The sequence below is a fragment of the Muntiacus reevesi genome, chromosome X, assembly GCF_963930625.1.
Source record: "Muntiacus reevesi chromosome X, mMunRee1.1, whole genome shotgun sequence".
NCBI lineage: Eukaryota > Metazoa > Chordata > Mammalia > Artiodactyla > Cervidae > Muntiacus > Muntiacus reevesi.
Window position 1 is genome coordinate 35,817,936 of NC_089271.1, and position 19,248 is coordinate 35,837,183.

Here is a 19,248-nt window from a genome sequence, read left to right on the forward strand (position 1 = left end):
ACCATCATCCCTAATAACCAGTGGTACTTATTTTTCTTTCATTTTTTACATGACCTATCAACTGTTCATATAAATCGAGCCAGTATGACTTTAGAAAAATATTGGAGTATAGTTAATTTACAATGTTGTGTTCGTTTCAAGTGTATTGTATAACTTTTATAAAGCAAGCTTTGCTTTGACTTTAATTCTCTCTTGTTGTTCAGTCAGTCAGTCATGTCCCACTTTTTGCAACCGTGTGAACTGCAACACTTCAGGCTTCTGTGTCTTTTATTATCTCCCAGATTTTCTCTGCCTCGTGCAGTTATCTGGATTCCATTCAGAATAGCTCCATAAATGGATTGCAGAGGTGGGAACTGCCCTCATCTTCGGAATTCACTGAGACAACTTGTATGCAGGCAGAATTGCAGATCATCTATTCCAACTTCAGCAACTTAATCTATGTATCTCCATGGATGAGATTTTCCCACACTCCTCACATCACCATCCTGGAAGTCCAGCCTCCCTCAAAATCTTAAGAGTGGGTATTTGAGGTGCCCTTGGAAAGATATCATTATTTATCTTCATCCATCAGTTAACCCATCACCACATATATGAGCTTCAGGGAGAATAAGAGTTCTCAGAAGTAGGAGCATAATAATAATAAACACATGGTTGAGAGCCACAAAGTCTAGAATACACTGATGCTAGCTGAAACAAATGAAGCTGACTCACCATTGCCAATTGGACCAAGTCAGTGGCAAATAGAGCCTGTTGATAAGTTGACATGAACACCTTTCTCCTGGTCAACAGGTGATGTGTTGAAGAGAAGGGTACAAAATGGTGAATTTTTACTCTCTTAGAAACTGTTTTGGTGTGGCAACTTTTAGTAGAAGTTGAGCCTGGAGAGACCTGAGAAGATTCTGTAGATCGGTGCTTGTCAAACTTTAACTTGCACATGAATCACTAGGGATTCCATTCAAGTACAGATTCTGATTCACTTGGTATGGGGTCCAGCTAGGAATCTGCATTTCTAGCAAACTCCCAAATGAAGCCATTATTCTTGGTGTCAGGGAGCTTACTTTGAGTGGCAGGAATTTAGAGCCCTCCGCATGGAATCCACTGGATGAGCAGGTGGAGAGATGAGGAAGGGATGGGACTCTGAGAAGAGAGGACAGATGTGGATCCTCGTGAGACAAGCAAGATGTGGAAGACTTTCCTCTCTATCATGTAGCATCCCTTCCTCTCGACTTGGCAAGTTGTTGAGATTGTTATTCAGTTGCTAAGGCATGTCCAACTCTTTGCAACCCCATGGCCTGCAGCAGGCCAGGCTTCCCTGTCCTTCACTATCTCCCGGAGTTTCCTCAAACTCATGTCCATTGAGCCAGTGACGCCATCCAACCATCTCATCCTCTGTCACCTCCTTTTCTTCCTGCCGTCAGTCTTTCCCAGCATCAGGGTCTTTTCCAGTGAGTCACCTCTTCACATCAGGTGGCCAAAGTATTGGAGCTTCAGCTTCAGCATCAGTCCTTCCAGTGAATATTTGGGACTGATTTCCTTTAGGATTGACTGGTTTGATCTCTTTGCAGTTCAAGGGACTATCAAGAGTCTTCTCCTGCACCACAGTTCGAAAGCATCAATTCTTCGGCACTCAGCCTTCTTTATGGTTCAACTCTCACATCCATACATGACCACTGGAAAGACCATAGCCTTGACTAGATGGACCTGTACACCAGAGTAGCCCACGCAGCCCGGCGTCACATAAGCTGGTTCCTCTACACAGACAGTGGGGAGCACTTGGTAATCAGGTGAACTGGTTCAGTAGGCCTAGGTTTGTTACATGAGCTCATGATGCATTAGATACCATATAAACTACACAGTACCAAAGAAATCTCACTAGAAAGCCTAGGTGGCCTGACCCTTGTGATCTTTCACTTAATCTTCCAGGACTCTGCTTATCTTCTTGTCCAATAGTTAGTTTATCCAGTCCTGTGAGTCCAGCACTCTCAAGAAGATGTTGGCTCCCCTGTGTTTATTTTAAATACTGTTATCTCAGCTTGTTACTCAACCACCCTGGGATTCACTCCCCCAAAACACAGTGAAACCCATCTACTGGCACAGGTTGTATAAGGGAAAGTACAGCCTTTATTGCAGGCCAGCAAGGAGAACCGGCAGCTCATGCTGAGAAGACCCCAGCTCTCCAATTGCTTTCACCAGAAGGTTTTTACCAACAGTGTGAGGCAAAGGGTCTCGGGGGCATGATCCATTTTTGCTCAATTCTCTGATCCATTGATGGCGAGGTAACAGGGTGATGTTTTCAGGAGTCTCAGTCATGAAACTTCTGGTTTCAGCAGCTCTGGGTTATACATTCTTGTGGCAGCATGTAGTTAACTCTTTCTACATGGTGGGATTTTAGTACCTGCAAGACAACTCCAGGACAGTTCTCAGGATGTTATATAAAGCCCTTGAGAAGAAACTGAAGGAGTTTTAGTGGCTAAACCATTATTTGCTCTTGGCTGTGTGTTTTCATTTGTTTCTGTACACTCTCACTTCTCTGATTAAATTTGCTGTAAGCTTTTTTGGGAACAAGAGGTGGGAGGGGCACACAGGGGTCTCACCCCAGAAATGCCCTGCAGAGCAGTGCTTGATTTCCACATGAGCTTCAGATGCAGTTTTCTGGCTGCCTGCAAGGCATTTCCACTTCCAAATCTAATAGGCATCTGAGACTTACATGACATGCCTTCCCCACATTCTTTTGGTCTCCCTGCTAACGTCCCCAGATGAATCAGTAGCAACACTTTAAACCCAGGTGATCAAGTGCAAAACCTGGAATGGAGATTATTTTCCACCATTTCCCATCTTTCTCCTCTGTCTCATAAGCAAATCTTGTCTCCAAAATCCATCTGGAACATGTGAAGATCTCATTTCCTCAGCAACCACTCTATTTCCAGCCCCCACTGTCTCTCTGCCCTGCTACTAGGTCTCCTAATTTGTCTCCCAGCCTCAACTCACCATCACTCACCTACTTTCTTTAAAGGAGCCGAAATCACTGGCTTAACATTTGGGGAGTCTTATTTTATTTTTTATTCAGAAACAAAAATATGACCTTAACCTTGAGCACATATTTTTCAACCCTTCTCCTGAGGTAATTTGAGTTTTTGGGTATGATTACTTTAATGGAAGAAAGGGTACAATGGAAGGGGGAAAATATGTGTGTGTATATGTGTACGTGTGTATGAGAGAGAGAGAGTTGGACCATAAAAATTGCTGAGTGCCAAAGAATTGATGCTTTTGAACTGCGATGCTGGAGAAGACTCTTGATAGTCCCTTGGACTGCAAGAAAATCAAACCAGTCAATCCTAAAGGCAATCAACACTGAATATCCAATGGAAGGACTGAAGCTGAAACTCCAATACTTTGTCCACCTGATGCAAAGAGCCAACTCACTAGAAATGACTCTTGTGCTGGGAAAGATTGAAGACAGGAGGAGAAGGGGATGACAGAGGATGAGATTGTTAGCATGACCAACTCAATGGACATGAATTTGAGCAAACTCTGGGAGATCATGAAGGACAGGGAAGCCTGGCATGCTGCAGTCTGTGGAGTTACAAAGATGGACGTGAGTTACAGATTGAACAACAACATATATGATGGATTTTTTTAAGGGCAATATGCATGACTAGTATGGTGAGCTAGGATGTCACTCCTGTGTCTATAGGAAAGTCAGCCTATGGCTTAGTTACCAGTATCATTGTTGTCCAATGATATGACGGAGCCTGCCATACCTGTTTAGGACCCAAGGTGCTACTCAGAAGCAACAAACTTTAACATTTGCATAATCTATTGAACTAAAAGTTTCCGGGTAAGGTTGAAAACTCCCTTATTTTACTCCCTGTCCAATCTCATTCTTCACTTCTCCCTAAAAGACAACCAGTATTTTGAATGCTGTACCAGTTTATATATATATGTATATCATTTTACCATGTATCCACATAGACTAGGGCCTTAGATGGCCCACCCCACCCTCTCCACCGACTTTGTTCATGGGAGTCCTGTGTTTTCCAGGACTTCTCCATCCCTCTGCATAGATCCTGAGCTGTATATGGACCAGACCCGGGTAGCTGAGAGAGACTCCTGGATACCTGTTGTAAAGTTCAAAAGATGAGAGAGTTGCACACAAGAATCCAACAGAGAGACCTTTATTAATTTAGGAACCCAATAACTTTATGTGAAGAACTGGTAAAACTGCAAGAAAAAAAATTTAGGTGAACTTTTTCTGCAAGGGCAACACTGTGGTCTGCATGGCAGGCAGGGTGACCTTGGGTAATCACCCGGAACTCAGGGGAAAGTCCAGTCCAGGCTCAGTCCTTGTCACCAGCACCCAGGGTGAGCTTGTCAAAGGCGTACTCTGCCAGGCTGCCTTCCGGCGCCCCCATGTTGCACACGTTGGTGAGATGGTCCCCCAGCTTCTTCATGAACTCAAGCTGCTGGTCCAGGTGGCGCATCTCCAGGACGTGGCACGGGTCGGCGTCGCTGCTGTTGGTGGCCAGCTGGTGCAGGTCGAGCAGGCTCTGGCTGACGCTCTTCTCGAGGTGCAGGGCGTCCTGCGTGGCCTGGAGGCTGTGCTCCCACTCTTGGCTCTCGGGCATCCTGATGTCCAGGAAGGAGACGCGGCCCCCACGCTGGTTCTGCAGGAACATCAGGCTCTCGATCGTCTCGTGCTCCTGGGAGCGGAGCACGAAGAAGCGGGAGAAGCGCTGCAAGGCTACGTCGTGGTGGTGGTGCAGGGAGCAGGGCCTGGCCAGGCACTGGAAGGAGGCGTGGAGCTCCAGGGCGGCGCGGCTGTTGACCGCGTCCTCGCACTCGGGGCGGTAGTGGTAGCGCACCTGCGAGGCCGCTGCGGGCAACATGGCGGGCAGCGGCCAGACCATCCAGAAGGCGTCTCGGATGAGGGAGGTGCGGCGGGGGCAGCAGCGACGGGGGCAGCAGCGGGTGCGGGGGTGCTGGCCGCCTCCTCGGAGTCTTCTCACGGTGACCCATGACGGCGGCCAGAGGCGGGCTCTGGGCCACGGGGGCAGGTGGCTGGGTGTGGGCTCTGGGATGGACAGGAAGTGGCGTCTGTGCAGGGTGAGCGCCTGCGCTTTGGGTCCCTTAAGGAAGAGGTCACCAGGTGGGCGGGGCCTGTGGGCGGGGCCAGAACTCTGAGTCCAAGTTCCATCAAAGCCTGGGTGAGGCAGGAATGATTTGACCTGAGCACCTGACACCTATTGAGTTTTAAATTTTGCATTAATAATAATTTGAAAGAACTTTTTCTTATTCTCTAATTCAGCATCCTCCAACATTTTTGACACTTGGGACTGGTTTCCTGGAGGACAATTTTTCCGTTGGAGGGAGAGTATGTTTTCAGGATGTTTTTCCTAAGGAGAGCACAACCTCGATCCCTCAGGTGCACAGTTCATAGTAGGGTCTGTTCTCCTATAAGAATCTAATACCACTGCTAATGTGACAGGAGGTAGCACCCAGGTGATAATATGAATGATCAGGAGCGAGTGTCAATGCAGGTGAAGCTTTATGTGCCCAACACTCAACTTTCTGCTGTGTGGAGATGTTCCCAATAGGGTGTTGGGGAGACCTGCTCTGATTGTATCCTTCTATAGTATGTTTCCTTATTTGAAGGTTTACTGGTATTCTCTTCAATTTTATATATCTGGGGGTTTTCCTCCAGAAATAGTTCGTTTTATTCATCATGATCTTCGCTTTTACTTGCATATCTTTCTTCATTTAAACTTAGGAAAAAAAGGTTCATTTGATTTGCCTGGCTAATTAGCATGGATCAACTCTAGAGCTGGGATGTCCATTTCTCATTTGTATTGGAGGGGAGAGTGTATCAGTTACTCAGTGACCTTCTCCTTTGGGGAATACGTGGCATGGAGAATTCAGGTAGGCTAAGGGCACTCACTGTCGCCCTTTGTTACCTAAGTGGCTATGGAGACATCCACAGTATGGATCAGCAGCTGGGCTGCTGTCTGTAGTGAGGGGTGAGAGGTAACTATGGAATTTGATACTGCTAGATCCAACACCAGGAGAGTTTGCTTGCTGCTTCCCCTGACGGCTTTTAACCATGCAGGCTAACTGAGGAAAAATGTCCAAAAAGCTTTTGGTTTTTGTATTGCCTCCAGGATGCAGAAAATAGGGCTCCCATATTTCCAAAGGTAAGCTTGAGTGGGCCAAGAATGTTAAATGTTTACATTGTTCTCTCTTCCAAATGCCAGGAAAATGGTTACATTCAATTCTTAGGAGTGAATCAAAACTTTAGAAAAATCAGAGGGGAGAAAGGTTGGAGGGGACACTCCAACCATTTCTTTGACTTAGCTCTTATGGCAACTGCATTGCCCTCCTATGTCATATTCCAGACTATATCTCCAGGATCTGTAGTGTTAATGTTGATTGATTGATCTATCCACCTGTCCATCCATCCAACTATCTATGTGTCTACCTGTACGAAGTCTTAGTTGCAGCATGTGGGATCTTAGATTTTGGTTGTGCCGCGCAGGATATCTAGTGACATGCAAACACTTCCTGGTTGCAGCATGTGGGATATAGTTCCCTGAGCAAGAGTCGAACCCTGGCCGCCTGCACTTGGAGCTTGGAGTCTTAACCAGTGGACCACCAGGGAAGTCCTAGGATCTGTAATGTTAAACCCATACCTTTTGAATTTCTTGTTGGGTTTGAGTGAATAATTTCTGCGGAGGAAAAAGAAAAAATAATAAAAAAATGAGTTTGTACTTTGTGGCTAATTGCTTCTGGGTGTATGATGACATGGATATAAAATATTATATCCTTCTAATTATACAAATGTTATAATGGAAACCTGGGGTGGGGGGAGTGTTTGTGGAACACACTTTCCTTGCTCTTTGCCATTGCTGGGCTGATGGGAATTTAAACTGTTTGAATATTGAAAACCAAATCTTCATAGGCTTCCCTTGGGGCTTACCAGTAAAAAAAAAAAAACAACAAAAAAAAAACCTGCCTGTCAATGCAGGAGATACAGGAAATAAGCAGGTTCGATCCCTGGGTTGGGAGTATCCCCTGGAGAAGGAAATAGCCACCTGCTCCAGTATTCTTACCTGGGAAATCCCGTGGATAGAGGAGCCTGGCAGGCTACAGTCCATGGGGTCACAAAGAGTTGGACATAACTTAGTGACTAAACAACAACACATCTTGGTAAGTGATGATTTTTGCCTATTGCTGTTGCTGCTGCTAAGTTGCTTCAATTGTGTCCGACTGTGTGCGAACCCATAGACGGCAGCCCCATAGACGGCTCCCCCATCCCTGGGGATTCTCCAGGCAAGAACACTGGAGTGGATTGCCATTTCCTTCTTCAATGCATGAAAGTGAAAAGTGAAAGTGAAGTCGCTCAGTCGTGGCTGACTCTTAGTGACCCCATGGACTGCAGCCTACCAGGCTCCTCTGTCCATGGGATTTTCAGGCAGGAGTACTGGAGTAGGTTGTCATTGCCTTCTCCATTTGCCTATTGGGATCTCTGATAAAAGGGAGACAACATGAAAGAGAAGCAATCTCCAACCGGAGATACAATTTTAGAGTTTTTAAATACAGTTTTTAGTTTTTTAAATTTTATTGAAATATAGTTGATTTATAATGTTTTGTTGCAGGTGATGAGCAAAATGATTTATTTATACACATACATGTATCCACTCTTTTTTAGATTATTTTCTCATATAGGTTATCATAGAGTTTTGAGTAGAGTTCCCTGTACTTTACAGTGGAGCCTTGTTGGTTATCTATCTTATGTAGAATATAGTGTATGTATGTTCATCCCAATCTCCTGTTATCCCTCTCCCCCACATTTCCCTTTTGGTAACCATAAGTTTGTTTTTATATATGTAAGTCTCTTTCTGTTTTGATAATAAGTTTATTTGTACCTTTGTTAAGAAAAAGTAAGATTCTACATATGAATGATAACATATGACATTTATCTTTCTCTGACTTTAGTATAATAATCTGTAGGTTCATCTTCGTTGCTGCAAATGGCATTGTTTTGTTCTTTTTGGTTTTTTTTTTCTGACTGAGTAATATTTCAGTGTGGGCTTCCCTGTTGGCTCAGCCTTAAAGAATCAGCCAGCCAATGCAGGAGACACGGATTTGATCCCTGGGTGGAGAAGATCCCCTGAACAAGGAAATGGCAACCCACTCCAGGATTCGTGACTGGGAAATCCCATGGACAGAGGGGCTTGGCAGGCTACATTCCATGGGGTCACAAAGAGTCTTACATGAGTTAGCAACTAAACAACAATGGCACCAACAATATTTCATTTTATGTATGTACCACATTTTCTTTATCCATTCTTCTGTTGATGAATATTTAGGTTGCTTCCATGTCATGGCTATTAGGTTACTTCCATGTCCTGCTGCAGTGAACAATGAGGTGCATGTGTCCTTTCAGTTTATGGCTTTCTCCAGCGCATGCTCAGGAGTGGGATTGCTGGATCATATCGTAGTTCCTATCTTAAGTTTTTAAGGAACCTCCATACTGTTCTCCATAGTGGCTATACCATTTATATTCCCACCAACAGTGTAGGAGGTTTCCCTTCTCTGTATATCCTCTCCAGCATTTATTGTTTGTATACATTTTGTTGATGGCCATTCTGACCAGTATAAGGTCAAAATGGTCAAAACTACCCGCTTGTAGTTTTGATTTGCATTTACCTGATATGTAGTGATGTCGAGAATCTTTTCATGTGCTTTTGGATTTTTGGCCATCTCTATGTCTTCTTTGAAGAAATGTCAATTTAGATCTTCTGCTCATTGTTTGATTGCTTTTTTGACATATGGCTGCATCAGCTGTTTGTATATTTTGGAGATTAGTCTCTTGTTGCTCACTTCATTTGAAAACATTTTCCCCCATTCTGTGTGCTGCCTTTTAAAAAATTTTTTATATCCCTGCAGAAGCTTATAATTTTAATTAGGTTCTATTTGTTTATTTTGATTTTTATTATTCTAGATAGTGGATCAAAAAAGATATTACTGTGAGTTATGTCATAGAGTGTTCTGCTATATTTTCCTGGAAGAGTTATATAGTGTCCAGTCTTACATTTAGGTCTTTGATCCATTTTGAGTTTTTGTGTATGATATTAGAGAATGTTTTAATGTAATTCTTTTATATGTAGCTGTCTAGTTTCCCTTGGAACCGCATATTGAAGATACTGTCTTTTCTATATTATATATTCTTGCCTCCTTTGTGGTAGATAAATTGACCATAGCTGTGTGAGTTTAAATGAAGTTTTCAGTTGGTAGTGAGCTCTTACGAAATCAGATGTCTGACCCTTAGAAGTTGAGGATTTTCCCGCCTGGCATGTCTATTTTTTAGTGCGTCAGTTTCAACTATAAGACTGATAAGGCAAGTGAACTTAGGAAAACTCTGCCACTTTAGTAAAAACAGCCAGGTGCAAAATCACCCCAATGACAGGGTGTCATCAAATGAGCATGACTGTTTTCCAATAAAATTGTATTTAGGGCTGTTGAAATTTGAATTTTAGAAAAGTTTTTACGTGTCATCCATTACTGTTCTTTTAGCATTTTCCAATCATTTAAAAATACAAAATTCATCTTCAGCTTGTGGGCTGTACATAAACAGATGGTGGCTCAGATTCAGGTTGTAAGCCATTATTTGCTAACCTCTGTTTCAGATAACATGTATACTTTGAAAAACTGTAGAAATGAATTACTACAACCAAATGAAAATTTACAATTGAAACTGATGAACATAGTAAAGAATCACAGATGGGACATCATCATGCAGCTTAATATACTGCACACAGTTCCAAATCCTTATCTGACTCTCAGTTTATATATAGCTGTGTCAATACCAGTTGCCACTGGAGAATTTGTTCTCAAATTGAAAAATTATTCCACAAGATTTAAGGCCTACCAAGTCACAAAAAATATAGTCTAACTCAGTGGCCATTTCTGTAGAATGAGACACGGTTCTAGATAAATATTGAGATTGATGTAATAAATTTGTTTGCAGGAAGAAAGGAAGACATATGTAATTGTGTTAAATCACTTCATGAAAATTGCTTGACATTTGTAATTTATTGAGTTTATAGTTTTGAATTGTTTATGATTTGATGTTCAATAGTTTCCTTGTGAATTTTATAGAGAATGACTTTGCATTTTTTGTATTTGGTATGACTTGAGAAAGAAGTACTATAGTGACAAATAACTCAAAATGGATCAATAGGCCTAGTGGTAAAGTACAAAACTGGAAGTATTCTTACTTTTCCAAAATGGAAAAGGTGCTAAAATTAGGAGATTCACTGTTACAAAAGCATGTGGAGAGAAAGCCAAGGCTGTTCCTATGCAACAGAGAGAAGATGAACCAAAGGTATGTCACAAGGTTTCCAAATCCTATATGCAGGAACCAAGCTAATACAACTCCTCAGATACAAACATATGCTACCCTTTAAGAAAAGTGAAGAATAGCTTTAAGAGAAGAATCTTGGGCTCAGAGCCTGGAGCCTTCAGCACAGAAGGGGAAAACTTGACCCACAAAAAATTCCTCCTAGGCCTGGCAGCCTAATGAAATATCCATACTGGGCTTTGAAATCACTTGGAATCAGTGACCTTTTTGTTCTTCTGTTTTTTTTTTTTTCCATTTTGGAATAGGAATGGCTAAAGCTCTTAAACTTGATTTGTTCCAGCCTTTTTTTTTTTTTTGAAAAGATGTAACTTGTTTTCCAGGCTTCCCTGGTGGCGTAATGGTAAAGAATCTACCTGCCAATATAGGAGACACAGGTTTGATCCCTGGTCTGGGAAGATCCCCTGGAGAAGGAAATTGTAACCCACTCCAGCATTTTTGCTGGGGAAATCCCATGGACAGAGGAGCCTGGTAGGCTACAGTCCATGGGGTCGCAAAAGAGTCAGGCACGGCTAGACAACAATGACTTGTTTTCTAGGTTTATAGGTATAGAGATGGACAAGTATGTTGTCCTAAGATGGATCATACGCAGAGTCTCACTCTCTGATTTAGATAATGCTGATAATTAGATTTTGGACTTCTAAACTCATTATATTTATATGAAATTTTGGACGAGTTTACAATGTAAAGGATTAAGATTCAGTGGGATGTTGGGATGGACGAACGTATTTTGCATGTGGGGTAGATGTGAATCTTTGGGGCCAGAGGGAAGAAAGACTATGGTAAGCTGAAAAATACACTACCAAAAAATATTTACATACGAATCTCTGAAACCCATGAATGTAATTTTATATGGCAAAACTAAGACTGTCTTTAGATGTGGTTACTTTTAAGATCTTGAGATAGGAATATTATGCTGGATTATCTAGGTGGGCTCTAAATGCAGTCAGACACAACCATTTAAGAGGGAGATAGAGATTTCACACTCAGAGAGGAAAATGTAATGGGCAGATGGAACAAAGATTTGAAGATGATGGCCTTAAAGACTGGAGGGATGCAGGCAGAAGCCAAGGAAAGCTAGCAGCACACAGAAAGTGGAAGAAGAAAGGACGATTCTCCCCTGGATCCTCCGGAGGATATATATCGTAGCTGACACCTTGATTTGGGCTGAATGAACATACTTTGGTGTTTCTGGCCTCCAGACCTCTAAGAGAATAAGTATGTTGTTTTTGTTTTATGGCGGGGGTAGGGGACGCGGTCATCAGTTCAAGGCAATTTGTTACCACAGCCCTAGGAGATTATTTAAAGTGGAAGCAATCCAAATGCCCATCAAATGATGAATGGATATAGAAAATATGATGTAACCATCTAACAGAATATTATTCATTAATAAAAAGAATAAAGTAATAATGTGCTCTGCAACATGAATGGACCTTGCAAACATGCTAAGTGAAAGATGCCAAAACGGAACACATGTTGTACAGTTCCACTCATATGAAATGTATAGAACAGACAAATCTATAATACACAGAAAGCAAATTAGTAATTGTCTAAGATTGGGCAGGTAGGGATATTGGGAAATGCTAGCTAAGCAGAGTGAAATTTATTTGGGGGACAGTGAAAATATTCTAAAATTTATGATAAATGTATAACTGTGGACATACTAAAATTTCTTGGATATAAATTCAGAGGGTGAATTATATGGTATATGAATCATACCACAGTAAATTCATTTTTTCAAAGAAAGGCTCTAAAGTGTGCTGAGAAAAAGGCATGAAATTATATTGAGAAAGACAAGTCCCACGATGTGCAATGTCAAGCTGGAGACCTAGGAGAGTTGATGGTATAGTTCAAGTCCAAAGGCCTCAGTTCTAGTCTAAGGGTCAGCAACCTCAGTACCCAGTAGGAGCTAATGTTTCAGTTCAAGTCCAAAAGAAAGAAAAATCCCCCCTCATTTAAAGAAGGGTCAGCCGTTTTGTTTTAGTCAGACCTTCAATTGATTGAATGAGGCTCACCACCATTAGGGAAGTCAGTCTGCTTTCTTTATTTATTCTGCTGATTCAAGGGTTAATCTTATCCAGAAACACCCTCAGGGACACACTCATAATACTATTTGCCCAAATATCTGGGCATCCTTTGGTCCATTCAAGTTGACAAATAAAATTAAACATTATGTAAGTCCTTTGTCATAGATACATATTGTAATGTTTTTCCCATTTGCAGTTTGTCTTTTAGTTTTTAATTTTAATTGTCTATTAGATCACCTTTTTTCTTTTCACTTGTATGTATTTAAGATCAGCATGTTCATTCCTGCAAAAATAAGGCAGAAGCCTTTTCCCAATAGCCTTGGGAAATGCTAGCTGAGTGGAATAAGGTTTATTTGGGGGACAGTGAAAATATTCCAAAATTCATTATAATACATTTTTATTGGGATTTTGAGAGAAATTGCATTGAATCTGTGAAATCTTTGGGGGACTTTACCATATTTACAATATTAAATATTCCCGTAAATGAACAAAAGATGTCTTCTCACTCATATTGATCTAGTTTAAATGATTTTAGCATTGTTTGTAGATTTGACAGTAAAATTCTTGCATCTTCTTGGTTAAACTTAGTCTTAAGTATTTTCTTCTTTCTGATGCTCTTAGTGGAGTTGTTTTCTTAATTTCATTTTCAGATTATTCATTGAAACAATTTATTTTTGTGTGTTGAAGCTGTGCTCTGCAATTTTCCTGAATTTATTACTCCTAAATTTTTTTCCTTTGGGATTATCTTTATATAAGGTTGTGTCATCTGTGTCACCGTGAATAGTTTTACTCCTTCCATTTCTACTAGAATGTCTTTTTCTCCTTGCCTAAATGCTAAGGCTCGAATTTCTGGATGAATGGAAATAGAAAGCTGGCATCCTTTTCTTTTTCCTGACCTTAAAGGGGAAGCTTTTGTTGTTTCACCTTTGAGTATGGTGTTAGTTTTGACTTTTTCAAAACTTCCCTTTATCATATTGAGAAAGTTCCCTTTTCTTTATAGCTTGTGGAGTGTTTTAATGATGAAATGGTGTTCGATTTTACCAAATATTTTTTTTCTGTCTGTTGAACTGATTGTGTGCTTTTTCTCATAATCATTCTGTTAATAAGATTAATTGATTTTTGTGGATGGAACCAACCTGGCATTCCTAGGGAAAATTCTACTTGGCCACAATATATAATACTTTTAATATCCCACTGTATTCAGTTTCCTAGTACTCTGTTGAGGGTGTTTTATATCTGTACTCATATTGTTCTATACTTTTCTTTTGATGTCAGTATCTGACTTTGGTATCAGTTAATACTGGTCTTATAGAATAAGTTAAGAAGTGTTCCTTTTATTTTTTGGAAGAATTTAGGAAGAATTAGTATTCTTCTTTATTTTTTTTATTTTTTTATTTTAAATTTTAATTTATTCAGGTTCGATGCATGATACAGGATGCTCGGGGCTGGTGCACTGGGATGACCCAGAGGGATGGGATGGGGAGGGAGGTGGGAGGGGGGATCGGGATGGGGAACACATGTATACCCATGACGGATTCAAACCAATGTATGGCAAAACCAATACAATGTTGTAAAGTAAAATAAATAAATAAATTTTATTTATTTTAATTGGAGGCTAATTACTTTAGAATATATATATATATATATATATATATATATATATATATTTTTTTTTTTTTTTTTTACTTTACAATATTGTAGTGGTTTTAGCCATACATTGACATGAATCAGCCATGGGTGTACCTGTGTTCCCCATCCTGAACCCCTCTCCCACCTCCCTCCCCATCACATCCCTCTGGGTCATCCCAGTGCAGTTTGATTTTTTGTAGTGAACCATTCTGATTCCCTCTCATTAATTTTCTGTTTATATTTACTTTTTAAATGATTGCCTTGCAGATTGCATTCAATATCTTCAGTGTAGAGCAATGTATTTTGAATTAGTAGTAAATTAGGTTCAAGTGTACAAAACATGCCACTACACAGCTGCATATTCCCCCTTTATGTTGTCAGAAATTATATCTTAAATATATATATAGTTTCCATTAGTATACATTTATGACAAATATTTATGACTTTTTAAATATCCTAGAGAATAAAAGAGGAGTTCTCAGTGAAATATAGAATAATAGTGACTTTTATATTTATTTATGTAGTTACTTTTAACAATATTCTTTATTTCTTCATATGGGTTCTTGTTACTATCTATAAATAAAGATATACTCAGCTCCATTAGTAATTAGAGAAATTGTTTTAAAATCACAATAAGATTCTACTTAACACCTAGTAGAATGGCTATGATGTAAAGTAAACAAGCAGTTTTGTGTATTGCCAAAATATTACAGAAATTGGACCTTCACACATTGCTAATGGAAATGAGAAATTATGCGGACACTTTGGAAAACAGAATGGCAATTTCTTTCTTTTAAATTTATTTTTTAATTGAAGGATAATTGCTTTCCAGAATTTTGTTGTTTTCTGTCAGACCTCAACATGAATCAGTCCTAAGAATACCTATGTCCCCTCCTTCTTGAACCTCCCTCCCCACCCACCCCTCTTGAATGATCCAGAGGCCCTGTTTGCATTCCCTGAGACATACAGCAAATTCCCATTGGTTATCTGTTTTACATTGGGTAATGTAAGTTTCAATGTTATTCTCTCCATACATCTCACCCTCTCCTCCCCTCTCCCTGTGTCCATCAGTGTATTCTTTATGTCTGCTTCTCCATTGGCCTGCATAAATTGTTCGGTACCATCTTTCTAGATTCCATATATGTGTTAGTATGCGATATTTATCTTTCTCTTTCTGACTTCACTCTGTATAATAGTCTCTAGGTTCATCCACCTCATTAGAACTGACTCAAATGTGTTCCTTTTTATGGCTGAGTAATATAGCATGGTGTATATGTACCAGAACTTCTGTATACAATCATCTGTCAGTGGACATCTAGGTTGTTTCCATGTTCTAGCTATTGTAAATAGGGCTGCAATGAACAATGGGATATATGTGTCTTTTTCAATTTTTGTTTCCTCACAGTCAGAATTCCATAGTGGCTCAGATGGTAAAGAGTATGCCTGCAATATGGGAGACCTGGGTTTGATCCCTGGTTCAGGAAGATCCCCTGCTGAAGAAAATGGGAACCCCTCCAATATTCTTGCCTGGAAAATCCCATGGACTGTAGTCTGCCAAGCTCCTCTGTCCATGGGGTTGCAAGGAGTCAGACACGACTGAGAGACTTCACTTCACTTTCTTTCCTTAGGTATATGCCTAAGCGTGGGTATTATGGTGATTTTATTCCTAGTTTTTAAAGAAATCTTGATACCATTTTCCATAGTGGCTGTATCAATTTGCATTCCCACCAGTAGTGCAAGAGGGTTCCCTTTTCTCCACACCCTCTCCAGCATTTATTGTTTGCAGACATTTTGATGATGGCCATTCTGACCTGTGTGCGGTGATACATCATTGTAGTTTTGATTTGCATTTCTCTAATAATGAGCAATGTTGAACATCTTTTCATGTGTTTTGTTAGCCATCTGTGTGTCTTCTTCGGATAAATGTCTGTTTAGGTATTTTTCCCGTTTTTTTGTTTGCGTTGTTTGTTTTTCTGGTATTGAGTTGTATGAGCTGCTTGTATATTTTGGAAATTAATCCTTATTGGCTATTATTTTCTCCCATTCTGAGGGTTGCCTTTTCACCTTGTTTATAGTTTCCTTTGCTGTGCAAAAGCTTTTAATTTTAAACTAGGTCCCACTTGTTTACTCTTATTTTTATTTAGATTGACAGTTTCTCATGAAGTTAAATATACGTTTACTGTATGCCATTGCAATGTCAGTCCTAAAGTGTCTTGCCAAGAGAAGTTAAAACAATCTTTTTAATTTGTATATGAATGTTCACAGTAGCAATATTCCCTAAAGCCTATAAGTAAAACAAGTCAAATGTCTTCTAACTGGTGAATGAACAGAAGTAGCATATCTATGGAGTAGAATATTATTCAGCAATAAAAAAGAATGAAGTAGCAATATATAACACAGGTAAACCTTAAAAACACTATGCCCAATGAAAGAAATCCAACAGAAAAGAATGCATATTGTATGTTTCCATTTATAGTAAATGTCTTGAAAAGGCAGATGTGTAGAGACTAAAACTAGACCAGTGTTTACCAGGGTCTGTCTGGGGATGGTATTACAGAGATACTGTAAATGCGCATGAGGTATTTGGGTTGTGATGAAAATATTCTAAAATTGGTTGTGATGATGGTTATACAGGTCTGTAAATATATTAAAGTCATTGAATTGGGTGATTTCAGCGTCACTATCAAAGTAAGAAACCCCAAGGACCTGTCTCTCCATAGAAACATCCATTGGATAGAGAAGATTGGGAGCCTGGGAACAGTGACAGAATGAATAATTCACAATAAATGTTTTTATATACTTCGATTTCTGAATCTTATGGGTGTATTACTACTTCTAAAACTTAACACAAAGAAATTCACTCTTCCAGGGAAGGAAAAAAAGTACAGATAACTCTTTCAGGAAGCCTAATTTTGACTTAAAAGTAAAGCGTGCCAGGTGGGGATTAAGAGACCTGTGTGTTTAATGAGCACCAAGTATGAAATATGTCATTCAGGGCTGGAAACAACAGAGAACATGGACGCAGGATCTGAGCACCTGAAAGAAACATACAAACACCACTTATAAACCTATCATTAAAAAAAAAAAATAAAACAGGGATAATGCCATTCATCCTACAGGAATATTGCCTAAATGAAATCACCTATGTAATATTGATTACATAGCTCAAGGAAATGAGATGGCAACAGGGCAGAAAATAGGCAATTTATCCCTTCTGAAGCCAGATAATTCTAGCCTCCATTCACCAGGGCTTCTCTTCACTTTGAGCTTGTCAAAGAGGGATTTTGCCAAGCTGACTTCTGGACCCTCCCCCCCCCCCCCATGTTGCTACCCAGAATTAAGCATTAACATTTCACATAAAGTGAAAACCCCCTTCATATCAACCCCTGCCCAACCCCATCCCCTTCACTCTTTCCCCAGATCAACTCCAATCATGATTTTCAGGCCATGTTTTTATACTTTAACTTTGCCCAGGCATCCAAAACTCACCAGGGTCCCAGACCACCCTCCACCCGACACTGTTTTACTAGGGGAGGAATGATTTTGTGTTTTCCATGGTCCCATGGAACACCTTCCCTCTCCATTGGTGCAGATCCTAAGCTGCACCTGGACGGGGCCTGGGTAGCTGGAGAGACTCTTGTATACCTGTTTTAAAGTTTAAAAGTGAGAGATTTGCACATACAAATGAGAGACGTTTATTTATGCATCAATTGCTAACTTTATTTGAAGAACCAATAACTTTATGTGAAGAACTGCCAAAACTGCAAGAAAAAAACTTAAGTTTTTCTGCAAGGAAAATACTGCAGACTTCATGGCAGGCAGGGTGACCGTGGGCACTCACCCAGGACTCAGGGGAAAGTCCAGTCCAGGCTCAGTCCTCCTTGTCGCCATCACCCAGGGTGAGCTTCTCAAAGATGTACTCTGCCAGGGCACCTTCCGGGGACCCCGCGTTGCTCAGGTTGCTGACATGGTCCTCCAGCTCCTTGATGAGCTTGACCTGCTGGTCCAGGTAGCCGGTCTCTAGGAAGTGGTACAGGTGGGCGTCGCAGCTCTCAATGGCCAGCTGGTGCAGGTTGAGCAGGCTCTGGTTGACGCACTTCTCCAGGTGCAGGGTGTCTTGCATGGCCTGGCGTCCGCTCTCCCACTCTTGGCTCTCGGGCTTTCTGATGTCGAGGAAGCAGACGCGGCCCCCACGCCGGTTCTGCAGGAACATCAGGCTCTCGGCTGTCTTGCTGTGCTCGTGGGCACGGAGCAGGAAGAAGTGGTGGATGTGCTTCAGGGCCACGTCATCACGGTCGAGGTAGAAGGCCACAGCCAGGCACTGGAAGGAGGCGTGGAGCTCCAGGGCGGCGTGGCTGTTGACCGCGGCCTCACACTCAGGGCGGTAGTTCTGACGCACCTGTGAGGGCGGTGTGGGCAGCATGTCGGGCCACTCCATGACCCAGGGAATGGCGACTCGGTCGGCTGGTGTGCGGGGCTGGCATCGGTGGGGGCGCGAGCGCCAGCGGCCTCCTCGGAGCCTTCCCATGGTGGATGATATGAGTGGCCGGAGGCGGGCTCCGGGCCAGATGGCAGGTGGCGAGTTGCGGGCTCTGGGATCGAGGGGTAATGGCATCCGTTGGGCGGGGCCAGTGCCTGGGCTTGAGATTGGTTGAGGAAGAGGTCACGTGGGTGGGCGGGATCAGTGGGCAGGTGGGGTCTAAGATCTTGACCCTCCTTCTTTCTGCCTGGTGACGTAATGGCTGTTGAGGAGTGACTATAAGACAATTTCAACTATCAGCTCCTGGGGAATAACCCAGAAAAGCTCCACTCCATGTCTCTCTCACCTCTCCACTTTCTGATTCAAGTGAAATGGTCAGACTACAGTGTGTAGAACCTAGTCTCCTGAGGGTCTGATGAGAGGCTGGATAACGTGTCAAGTGTGGAAGAAGCCCCTTCAGGGTGTGCCTTGACCAATGAGAAGTGGGGGGCTGGAGAGAGCCTGTAAGATAAATACCAATGCCACCCTCTTCCACACTGTCAAGTGATCTGAGGAATGCTTTCAGATTCTAAATGTCTAGACAAGCCTGCTCAGTGAATGATCTGCTGAGTCTTTGTGGCTCATTAGGAAGCAGTGGCCAGCGTGAGCAACACTGAGGATTACATTTCTTCACATCTTTCCTTGCCTGATGTTTCATT

General features: G+C 41.5%; 2 pseudogenes; both read right to left on the reverse strand.

The window, feature by feature from the left end:
* Positions 1-4,337: 4,337 nt before the first annotated feature.
* Positions 4,338-4,886, reverse strand: LOC136154419 (ferritin heavy chain pseudogene; annotated as a pseudogene).
* Positions 4,887-17,941: 13,055 nt separating this feature from the next.
* Positions 17,942-18,685, reverse strand: LOC136154420 (ferritin heavy chain pseudogene; annotated as a pseudogene).
* Positions 18,686-19,248: the final 563 nt, after the last annotated feature.